We start from the raw sequence: 12,200 nt of genomic DNA on the forward strand, positions 1-12,200 counted from the left end.
TAAAAGCTCCATTAAAAGACAAAAACTGCCCAATTGTACTTTAAAAAAATTCAATTATAACCCGTTTAAAAGAAAAATATCTGAAACCTGAGGCTACAGAGAGGTGGAAGGTAAAGGATGAAAGTTAGTAGACCGAGGACATGGTAACAAAAAACGACTTATATTCATATCTGATAAGTAGACTTTAGGACAAAAACATCTTTACTAGAGTAACTCCCCCTCCAAACGCAAGGACTTCGTCAGTTTGACTCCGCTTACACCCCCGTGACCCGTGCGCCGTTGCTGCCTTGTGCTGTGCTTCCGCCTGCGTCACAGCACCAAGAAGACACTGTTGCCTCAGATAATCAGTGTTCGTTGCTGGCTGTCCACGTGTTGCCGTTCTGTGGCTCCACCTGGGACTACGCGCCACCTGGACCGTTAGCCTCCTTTTTTGTAGCATGAAAGCATCTTTATTTCATCTCAGCTTGTGAAAGACATTCTCACTGGCTGTAGAATTCTGCATTGGCCCCTTTTTTCTTTAAGTGCGTGGAAGACGTCATTGCAGTGTCTTTTGGTCTCCATGGTTTTGTTGAAAAGTCAGTCATCGCGCTTGCTGTTGCTCCTTTGAAGATAATGTGCTTCCTCGCTCCCCCCCTCCTCCACCTCCCCCCAGGCTGTTTTTAAGATTTTATTTATGATTTTTAGCATCTAGACTGTGATGTGCTTCAAAGACTGTAATCAATCAAAGATACACACTGCAGTTTCTGAAGTATTCATTTAACTGAAAGATTGATACAGGATGAAAATGGACTCACAAATTTATTTTTTGTCTTTTTAAAAAATGTAAATGAAAGCGCAAAGGGCCTAGAATAAATGGTCCAAGCAATTGTTGAGAAGAAGAAAGTGTTGGAGAGTTTTCACTCCTGAATTTCCAGACTCATCGAAAAGCTAACAGCCCTTGGGGCAGTGTGACTTTGGTGTAAGAACACACGTGGCCATAGAACAAAACGGACAATCCAGAAGTAGGTTCACAAAGGCACCAAGTGAATTCAGTTGGGAAGATTGAATTCTGTTCAGTAAACGGCGTGGAAGTAAATGGCTATTGATACAAACAAACAAAACCAAACCGAACCTTGACTCCCACTGCACCACCTGAACAGAAGTTATTTCGACATGGATTACAAAGCTGGGGTGAAAGCTAGAACCAGGAAGCCTCTAAAAGGGGGCGCCAGGGCCATCTTCATGACCTAGGTGTAAACAGCAGGACGCAGACAAGACACCGTAGGCACTGACCGTAGAGCTACTCATTGCTGTGTCAGATTTAATCAAAACTTAAAACCTCCCACGTTCAAAAGCTGCTAGGAAAGTGTAAAGGTGATTGACAGACAGAAAGAAACAGATCCATGTTAGGTGTACCTGCAAAGAATTCAGACCAGAATATACAAAGGACTATACAGCTCATGAATAAACAGATAGAAAACTCAAGTTCAAAAACTGACGAAACAATGAACAAAACTTCCTAATTAAAAAAAAATACATGGTACACAAAGCTTTACAGAAGCTTTATTCATAGGAGCCCCAAACTGGAAGCAGTACCCACAAATGCCCACCAAAGGGGGACGAGATACACACACGGGGGCACGTCCACAAACAGAAGGCCCCCAGGAATTAGAGGAAGGAGAAGCCGATCTGCTCACACACAGCGACGCGGCAGGATTTCAGAACTCTCCTCGGCAAGAGAAGTCAGACGCAAGCGCTCACACACTGCATCCTCTCGTCTATTTGTAGTACAGGAAAAGGCAAGACCGATCTTCGGTGATCGACTGGCGGTAGCAGTTACCTCCGGGGACGGGTGTTGCCTGGAGAGCTGCGACGGAGCCTTCGGGGGTGACGGAAAGGGCGCACGTTTGATCTGGGCAGTGGTCACAGGGGTGTGAACGTGTAACATGCGTTGAGAGGTGCGCTGAAAGTTTCCGCATAACTGCATGTTAATAAAACACCAGTCAAATTCACCATTAATAGTCATGCTTAAAATGTAAAGTACTTGGAAATGAATCTCACAAAGTATGAGGAACGCTTTTGGTGGACAAAACTACACATTTTATTAAGAGGCTTTGAAGAAAATCTAAACAAACGGAGAGACAGTCACGTTCGGCAATGACGGCGCATCACGTCGGTTCTTCCCAAATTCATCTGTCGATAATGCAATTCCAGCACGGCTCTTAATGTGCGTGTGTGTGTGCGCGCGCAACTTAAAAAGCTTCATATTTGAATATTTACGTAGAAGATCAAAGAATCGTACGTAACAGAGGCGCTCCTGGTAAAGAACAGCGTTGTGGAAGAATTTAGCCTTCCAGACCCGAAGGAGTGTTATGAAACTGAAGTACTTGGGTCTTGTAATGTTGCAGGAGCAAACAAAGTGGCCAACGGCACAGAACCGAGGTCTCACGGCCTACCGGGAGGTATTTTTTAATTGAAGGACGGTCAGTTACAATGTGTCAGTTTCTGGTGCACAGCACAATGTCCCAGTCATGCGTAGACATACATATATTTGTTTTCATATTATTTCTTATTACACGTTATTATAAGATATTGAATATAGTTCCCGTGCTGTACAGAAGAAACTGTTTTTTGTCCAGTTTTCTATACAGAGATTAACCTCTGCAAATCGCAAACTCCCAGGCGTATCCCTTCCCACCCCCCTACCCACAAGTATTTGGAACCTTGATTTGTGGACAAGACAGCATTTCAGATCGATAGAGCAAAGAATGGATTTTTATGTGAATTATTAAAGGGTGGCTGATCATCCAGACAAAAATTAGTTAAGTAAACTGGACCCTGTCTACCTCCTACTACTTAGAAAAATTAATTACAGGTTGATTAAAGATCTTAATTAAAAGGCGAAAGTGTACAAGCCTTAGAAAATAGTACAGGGGCGATGTGTAAGACTTCAGGACAGGAAATTTCATACACACGGTGAGAGGAGTGAATCCCGTGTGGGTAAAGCTGGATTTCACTGCCTGCCCCGCAGTTCAGAACTTTCGTTCATTAAACAGAGCACAGAGGGAAGAAGCTGTATTTGTAACCCATCTCATCAAAAAAAAGCATTTCTATAAATCAATAGAAAGACCAAAAAATATAGAAAAACAGTCAAAAGACTTGAAATACGCTCTTTACAACGCAGGACACTCGAATGGTCAGTTGGCACATGAAAAGACACTCAGCAGTGCCAGTCACGGGGCAGCGATGCAGACCAAGCCCGAAATGCTACCCGCTCTCACACGTGCCGTGTCGGTAACGTCAAAGTGAGAAAATCCACATGTGGTGAGCATGTGAAGCAGCAACATTCTTATAACTGCTCCTTGGAATATAAGTATATACTTATATATTTATAAATAAATATAAGTGCTTTGGGACACGCTAAGCGTTACCAGGCCAAGCTGAGTGGGCACTGCCCTACGGCCCAGCCATCGGGTCAGGTGCGCACCGAAGGACGGGCCGGCAGGGTGTTTCCAGGATGCACACCTGTGGGTGCCCACGGAGCAGTGTTTGCGGTGACAGATTACAAAAAATCATCCAGATCTCCATCAACGGTGGAACAGGTATCATTCACACAGTGGAGAACAGGACGAGAGCAAGGACGGAGGAACCGAGGCTGCATCCGACACCATCCACGAATCTCAGAAATAAAATGTTGGCCAAAGACGCAGCAGGGAGAGAAACATGCAGAGCAGGGCTCCATTTGTAGCCATTTCAACAGTGCGCAAATCGAGCCACGTGGCGACAGAGAACGTGGGTGAAGCCCTACAGAAACCATTCAAGGGTGCGGGTCCCTCGGACGGGGCAGCCGGCGGTGGAGGGCAGGAGGCTTGAAGGGTGACGTGGCCACGCTGGCCTGGCTGCAGTCCCTCGGGTCTTTGGGGACGTGTGAGCTCCCTCCCACGCCGTGGCCCTATCCCCGGGCCCCACGAGGGGATTGTCCTTACTTGCAACAAATCACAGAGATTCCCATCTTCTTCCGTGTAACTGGGGTGGGAAGGGCCGTGTTCTGCCAGAGTGAGGGTGGTCCTGGGAAAGTTCTCAGCTCTGGAAACAGTCCTCAGAGAGGCAGGCGTGTAAGGAGGCTTGGTGTTGCCTGGGGCCGAGGATGGCGGCGCAGAGAAATGGCAAGAGGCCAGGCCTCGGAGGTGCCCCAGTGCCACGGAGCCGCGTCGCCCAGCCCTCCTCTGTGCCCCGAGACCCCACCTCCCCGCCCCGGGCCCTGGCGCCCTGTGCTGCAGACAGGCCCCCGGAGCTGAGAGCAGAGCGCCTTCTCACGCAGGGGGCCCGCCCCTTCCTCCTGCCGGCTTCGCGGCCTTCTGGGTTCCAGGCCCCTGTCGGCTGTCTGCGTGTCCGGTCTCCTCTGCCCCAGAGACCTCGTCTCTAGCTCCTGGCTAGATCTGGGGACGCAGGCCCCACTCCCTGACCCTGCGGTCACCAGAGGGCCAGGCGGGGTGTCCCGGGGAAGGTGGCGCTGCGGGGCTGCCTGCGAAGCCCCCGCTCCCTCAGCCCTGCGCCGCTCGGGCCGTTTCCCGTCCTCCTCTCCAACTTAGAGCCAGTGGCTGTTACGAGCTTCCTGCAGGCCGGCACATGTGGACCGTCAGGGCTGGCTCCCCGCCTGATGCTCAGCCCAGCTGCTCCGAAGCCCTCCTTGGCTCGGCTCGGCCCTGTTCTCTTGGTTCTCCGGCCAGAAAGCGGATTTGCTGGTTTCCATTTCCTCCAGTTCATCGGCGTTTGTTTGTCCGAAGGCTGCTTCACTTCCCCTCCTTGGGACTCGCCGACGTGCCCAGCCTGCCTGACCACCCCGGGGACCAGGGTGGACGTGGAGGCCACGTGACTCCCAGGCAGGGACCCAGCCCCTGGCCCACCTCGCTCTGCACGCAGCTCGGGCCGATCTGGGCAGCGCGAGGTACCCGCGGGAGCCCTGGTCAGACAGGCAGTGGGGGTGGGTCCTGGACCCGGGAAGGATGCTCCTGTGTCCTTCATAAGGGCCTGGGGGAGAAAGCACGGGAAAGTGTGCTGTGCGGGAGGCAGAAATCGGGAGCAGGGAGGCCGGCCCTCGGCCCTGCGCTCCCACCCCCCGTCCCCTCTGTGTCCCGGCCCAGGGTGTGAGCGTGCGCTCGGGCTGGTCTGCTGACCGCCCTGCCCTGGGGGCTCGCCCCTCTTTCCACTGGGGTCCAAGGATGTGGTGACCAGCCTCGGCCATCAGTCCGCGGTCAGCGGCAGAGTTGGGGCTCACCTTGGTCTCCCCGGGCACCCATCTTCATGGCAAGCCTGTTTCCACGTCTCTCTCCTCGAGGGTGAGGCTGCACTGTGCCCACCGGGAACCCTAGATGGGGAGGCAGCGCCTTGGATTCCCAGCACTGGAGACCGAGCCGGGTCAGGGTGGGAGAGGATGCGGGCGCCAGGCTGGCGGGGGCTCTGTCCTGCAGGGGGGCCCCAAGGGACACGCAGGAATGCAGCGGTGACAGCGTTTGTGGTGCCCAGGCAACTGGCTTGGACAGGACGCAGCAGCATCCGTGTGGGTCTGAGGGTGGCCTCCTCCGTGTCGCCCAAATGCGGTCCACCTGGGTGGGACCAGCAGCCCCCCGGCTGCGCCTCCGCTGGATGAGGGTGGAGGGAATGCCCGTCTGGAAAGCTACACTATGAGCAGTGCGCCATCCCCCGACCTTGTCAAGAATCACCCCGAGACTTGCGGGATTAGGAGAAGTGCCGCCTCGCGCAGCCCGGACCAGGGCTGAGCCTCCCTGGGGAGGGCGGAGGGGCCCGAGACAAGGTGCGCCCTGGAGGGGCGCCCGGTGCTAGTTCAGCAGGGGCTGTGGGCGCTGGCGTCATCCTCACGCACGGGCTCATGCAGGGGCAGGGTGTGAACTTGTGCCAATATGGCAACTGAACCCTGTGATCTGGCCCCATCACCCCTTTCACAGTGGAGAGAAAGCCCAGGGCGAGTGACTGGCGAGCCCAGGGTGCCAGGCCTGACTTGCGGCCAGACGGCACTGTCAGCGGGTGCCTGTCTGTGTGTGGCACCCCCACGTGTGTTCCTGTGGCCCCCAGGCTTCTCCAGAGAGATGGGCATTGGGTGAGCTGGTGTCTTTATGGTGCATCCAGCTCTTCACACCGTCGGGAGATCCTTGGCAAGAGGCCCCGTGTCCTGTCTGTGTAGGACCCAGAGTGGGTGCGGGACACCCTGTGGACCCTGCGGGGTGGGGTTGGGCGCAGCAGCCACGGCACCCCGGGTCCCTGCGCCCCGCCTGTTCTGGCCGGCAGGGCTCGCCCACAGCTGCCTGGGCGTCCCCTGAGGCTGCTGGCCCACACAGCTCCTGGCTCCACCCTCGCCCACAGCCGACGTGTCCTGCCCTCGGACGAGGCCCCGGCTGCTGCCTGGGATCCTAATTGCGTCCCTGGTCAGCAACCCCAGGTGGGGGGCTGGCAGTTGTGGTTCTTGGCCCTCCCTCCGCTGACCGTCAAGTACCGGTTGGGAAGGGAGATTACGGACGGGGCAAAATTGCTGTCTTGCACAGGCCCCGGGGAGCCATAAACAGAGCAGCCTGCCCTGGCGGGGAGACTCCTCCTGGGGTGGGGTGCTTCAGATCAGTGTCGGGCTGTGCACAGACCCTGCCGGAGGCTCCTGCCCCCCGTGACGGAAGTGTCGCTCCTCCCCCAGACCTGCGGAGTAGCCCGGCTTCTGATAGACCAAGCGCCCCCAGGCCTCCCTGCCACCGCCGGTGACTTCTCTCACGGTGGGATTAACCCGGGCCAGTAAGTGTTCCAGCCTCTCCCGTTAACGTCAGTCCCTCCCACTGGCCACCAGATGCTCCCTCCCTTTCCAGGAAGAGTATGGTATTTCCAGCTCCGAGTGGGTCCCCGCAGAGGCCGAATGGGCCGAGCCCCGCCCTGGGTGGGGTGTGCCACCCCAAGGCAGGCCGCAGCCGCAGGACCGGGGGGCCCGCCCCCGCCCCCGCCGGGTTGAGGACAGGTTATGTGCTTGTGCTGCCCACGGGCAAATGAAGGTTTTCCCAATTTTTTAATGGTTAGTATTTTTTAAAAAGGGAGAAGACTGTTTTTTGACATACAAAAATGACACAAAATTCAAACATCAGGGTCCACAAACCAAGTTTCGCTGGAGCACAGCGACACGCACCATCGCTCGCCGTCCGTGGCTGTTTCCACGCTACAGTCACAAGCCGAGTGGTGGCCACAGAGCCCTCTAGCCTGCAAAGCCGACAGTGTTCACCGTCTAACCCTTTGCAGGACAAGTGCCTGCTCTCGGAACCACCGGGGGCTGCGGGCTCTGTGGGCACCTGCCAAGGGCACTGGTCACTCTCCCCAGGGTAACGCCTGGGCACGTGGGACACGGCCGAGCCCACGGCCTGGGGGTGTGGCTCGTCAGACAGGCCAGCCGAGGACCCCAAACCCGTGCATATCAGTAGTCTTCAACCAGGGCAGTTTTGCTCCCAGTGGACATGCGACAAGGCCTGCAGATGCTTTTTTTTTTTTTTTTTAACTGCAAACGGGAGACACCACTGGCTTTAGTGGGTCGAGGCCAGGGATGTTGCTAAACTTTCTGCAGAGCCCAGTACGGCTGCAGCAGACAGTTTTCTGGCCCTAAATGTTGATAGAGCTGAGGCTGTGAGATCTGCTATGAAGAAACCTGATTCCAGTCTGTGTATGCGTCCAGACCAGGCCTACTTGAGTGAGGAGGGGTCAAGGCGGGGCTGGACGGGGCAGAGGTGGGGACAGCCGGACGGGGAAGGAGGCAGACTCCGCCAGCCAGCCTTCCGAGGAGGCGCTCCGCAGCCCTGCCCCAGCCTGTGCCTGACCCTGCGGAGCGGGCTGGAAAGGAAGCTGGCCGGGGCTTTGGGTTCATTTTGATGACGGGGAGGAACAGAAACCACATCCACGATGGCGATCGAGGCCCGTCGTGGTTAACAGCCCACGCCCACTGTGGTGCCCTCGCCCTCTCCAGCCACGCCACACCGATGCCCACGCACGTCCCTGGGAGGCCCTCCACACTTCACTTGCTACTGGAGCTTCCGTGGTCCTTATTCTTCCGAAAGCCTCCCTCCGTCCCTCCGTCCTCCCTCTCCCTCCCCCCAGAACTGGCCTCGGTCCCCTCTGGGCAGGCTTCCAAGATGGAGATCTTGGGGTGCGCTGCAGGGAGCTGCTGACCGAGCCCCTCGGAGCAGGGCTGGTGCCCTGTCTGTCCCACTCTGCAGGGCAGTGTCTAGCGCCAGACCTGGCCCAGGCCCATGAGCCTCAGCTCTCTGGTGACTGAGTGGGGACCCTGAGCGACTGGACGTCACATGGAATCAGCGTGTGGTCACATGAGAGCAGCTGGCTTGGGACAGGAGGCCGCCATGGGCTCCAGGTAATGGAGGACAGTTCCTTGGCGATGGCCGGCCAGTGGCGGGAGGAAGGGCAGGGCTGCCCCGGACATCAGAGCTGTCCTCTGGGTCACACTGATGAATTTCCCAGAGCTCGAGTGAATCCGGCGCAGACTTGACAAGCTGTGAATGGACAGAAATAAGCATCAGTTGTGTGGCAACCAAGGGCCGGGCTCCAGCCAGCACGACATAATTCATTTCCAAGAAGCTAGCGCGCAGCGTCCCTGCCCGCGCTCTCTCCTCTCGAGGGCTGTTTCCGTTACAGCGTTCCTGGGGGCGGAGGCTGCGTTTCAGAGGATTGGACTCGCACGCGCGCTCTGGGACAGTTGCTGTCCTCAAGGCCCTGGTTTTCACATGGGGTGACCCGTTTCATCAGGCCATGTGCCCAGAGCGCAGCGCGCTGCAATCTGGAGAGGCCAGCGCAGCCGAGGGTGTGCGCCCTGACGCCCAGCAGACGTGGAGGCCTCGGCGGTGCGGGTGGGAAGGGTCTGAGCCTCCGGGGACTGCTCGGCTGGTGGGGGGGGATGAGCGCCCCCGGAGCAGAAGCCCACGGCGGGAGGCCTCTCACTCCCTAGGGGCTTTGCAAGAAGCTGCACTCAGCTGCCTCGTGGGCACAGAGGATGTCCATTGGTCAGTATGTCACGTGTCAGAATCACCCGGCAGCTTCTCCTGTGTGCACATCCGGGGCTCCTCGCAGCAGCACCTCCGGGGGTGGAGCACAGGGATGTGCATTTTTAACCCACATCCCAGCTGACTGTGGGCCCGACGAGGTTCTGGACCAATGCTGTGCAAAGCCCGAAGGAGTTCTGTTGCCTGGTGGAAACGTCCTGTGTCTGTGTTGTGTAATTTGTCGGCACTTGTCACTTGTGGCCATCGGATGCTTGAAATGGACCAGTGCAACTGACAAGCTGAATTTAAAATTTTAATTCTAATGAATTTTATTTTATTTTTTGAAAATTTTGATGAAATTTAAGTTGCTATATAAATGGCCACGTGTGGCTAGTGGCTACCATGCTGTACAGAGCTGCAGGCCCGCAGTCACAGCGCAGCCCTCAGCAAGGGTCAGGCGTGAATTTTACAGCTGAGTTTGCGGGGCACACCCTCCGCACTGGGCACGGGAGGAGCTCGCCATGTGAGTTATTCCATTTCATCATCGCCAGAGCCCAGGAGAAGGAAGCTTAAGTTCAGAGGGGCCGGCAAGCTGCTCGGGGTCAGGAGACCCACCAGAATTTCCACGCAGGGGTTGGTCAGTCTGTTTCTCAAACTGTTTGGAGATTTTCTCTGTGATAGAGGAATGACGGAGTAGGCTATTTTATGTGTGGGCATTCAGATTCTCTCAGAGAGAGTCTTTCTTCAGAACTAGAAATAAAAAGAAAGAAAAAGGAGAAGAAGAAGAAGAAGAAAACAACCTCTCCAGACCCAATGAAGAAGAATGGAACAAAGCGTCCTCTGGCCATCTGGTCTACCTTGTAAAGCCGCCCCGCACAAAGGGACTGCTGACTTTCTAGAAGCCTCCACGATGCTCCAGAAGCCCTGGAGCAGCCGCCACCTGGTCTCAGAGAGGCCGGCACAAGCCTCGTCTCCGGCGTTCTGCTCGACTTGACTCTAGTCCCGCTGCCTACGTGACCCTGAGCCTGCCTCTCCCAGCTCAGGGCCCACCTGCCTGAGGTCTGCAGGCTCCTCAGTCACCAGCCGGCCTGCCAGTGAGGCTGGCACGTGAGACGTGTCTGTGGATGTCCCCCCACTCCAGCCGTTGGAAACAGTGCTCTGCAGCGGACGGGGGCCGACCCAGTGCCTCCAGTGGCCCCCCCCCGTCCCCCCAGCACGACCGCCCGTCACTGAGGGTGACCGAGACCTTCCTGCCGCCTGCCTCCCGCAGCCTGGGGCTCGTGCACGTGAGGCAGAGTCTTTCTGGAGCAGTAAGTCTCATTCCGAAAAACAGGAGGGTGGTTCAGCCATTTGGATTAGGCAAACGGGTGGGCCCGACAGGCCCTCCTGCCTCTAAAGCCGGCACTTTCTCGAACAGACCCGGCAGCCTCTAGAGTGACACCTCCGTGGGCGCTTGCACACAAGTCTTGTCTACACCTTCCCTCCGAGCAAGCAGCATGGCTTCCCCTGACCCTGGCTCGGGCCGGCAGCTGGTCTCGGCGCCGGAGGGAGCCATCGCGCGGCCTCAGCCGCAGGGGTGCCCCGGCACGGGACGGAGCCCGAGAGCGCAGCGGGGAGACCTGGCCCACGTTCCAGCCTGGATGCCCCGTCCCTGCTCCAAGCCTCGGGTTCATCTACGAAGCAGCGGTGAGGGCATCCGGGAACCAGAATTTTTGCAAGAGTAAAAGGCGGTTTTGTGTCTTGGGGACCTACTCCACGGAGCCTGGCAGGCACCGGACGCTCAGTTCTTGGGACCTGCTGTTTCTACAGTGCCACCGTTTCTGTGTCTCAGAAGTGGCCATTCTACACGGGACAAAGGCCGAGCCGGTGGCCAGGAGCCCAGCGCTCCCACTCGGGCTTTGCCACACACTGCGCTGCAGTCTGGGCCAAGCCCCGCCTTTCGCCGTCTCCCTGCGGGTGTGGCGCAGAAGTAACGATGTGCTTGGAAGCGTCGCACGAGCTGCAGACAACCAGCCGGCAGAACGGATTTACTGCTCACTGCCCAGTACCCACCTTTCCCGGACTCCACCGTGAGGCTGATGTCCGGCCGTGTGCAGCCCACTGGTTCCCCCAAAAGGCTGTTAGCCAGCCCAGTTTTATTTCTGCTGTGATTGCTCTAATTTGTCGAACAAGTGAACAAAGCAGGACAGTGTGCTTTGTGTCCAGGATGTTCAGCTGATGGTCTGAAAGAAAGCCAATTAGTTCCAGGGCCAGCAAATGTGGCCCCAGCCCCCACCAGGGTGGGAGGTGGGGAGCCTCGTTGTCCCCAGGTGCCTGAGCTGGGGGCTGTGACGGAGAAACAGTCCTCCTCGGGTGCTGGCTGAGCGACAGAGTTGGTACCCAGCTCACCTCCAAGAGCCCGCCCGGCCCCGAAGCTGCATGACCTGACGCAGCCGTGCACGGGATTCTTGCTGCAGACCAGGCCTGTGCAAAGAGCGGCGCGTGTCTCCCTTTCCTGGAGGACGACTGGTGCTGAAGCCAGGAGGACTTGGCTGCGCCTGGCGAGTGGGTGCGCGAGGGGCTCGTTCACGCTGAAAATGGGCTGAGGTTTGAGGGGCCCTCAGGCCGGAAAAGTTCTGGGACGGCTCCCTGTGGCCCTAAGACCCACGTGGAGTGAAATCTCCACCCAGTGGCGTTTCTGCTGTGCTCTGGGCCCGTGTGGGATAACCCCTCTTCCACAGGACAGTCCTTCAAACATCTGAAGACAGCTGCTTGAGAAAGACAGCTTCTTAGGAAAGCAGACGGCCGCCCCACAGGAAATCTGAGCTTTTAAAATGGATAAGGGGGAGCATCTCCCTCCCGTCCTCCCCTGAGGGCCTGAGTCCTCGCTGGAAGTTTTCAGAGGAAGATGGCGGCCACCAAGTGGGCCTCAAGGAAGTGGCTTGAGGCCAGGCGGCCTCGAAGGGTGCAACCAGAGGCCTGCAGGTAAATATTTAATGACGAACTCTGTAAGGGAAAGGCCTGGCTCTGTGGAGTCTGCCAGTTTCCATGGTGTGAGTCCCTCCCACCACGGCTGACTTTGGGAGTCACGCGGCTGGCCTCTGTGCGCAGGTACCAGCCAGCTCCAGCCTCCACGGGGACTCTGCTGACACCTCGCAAGCGGACAGGCCCCAGGGACACAGTCAGCATCGAGCGCAGGCTGTCCAGGTG

Source organism: Vicugna pacos, chromosome 4 (assembly GCF_048564905.1).
Source record: "Vicugna pacos chromosome 4, VicPac4, whole genome shotgun sequence".
NCBI classification, from domain to species: Eukaryota; Metazoa; Chordata; class Mammalia; order Artiodactyla; family Camelidae; genus Vicugna; species Vicugna pacos.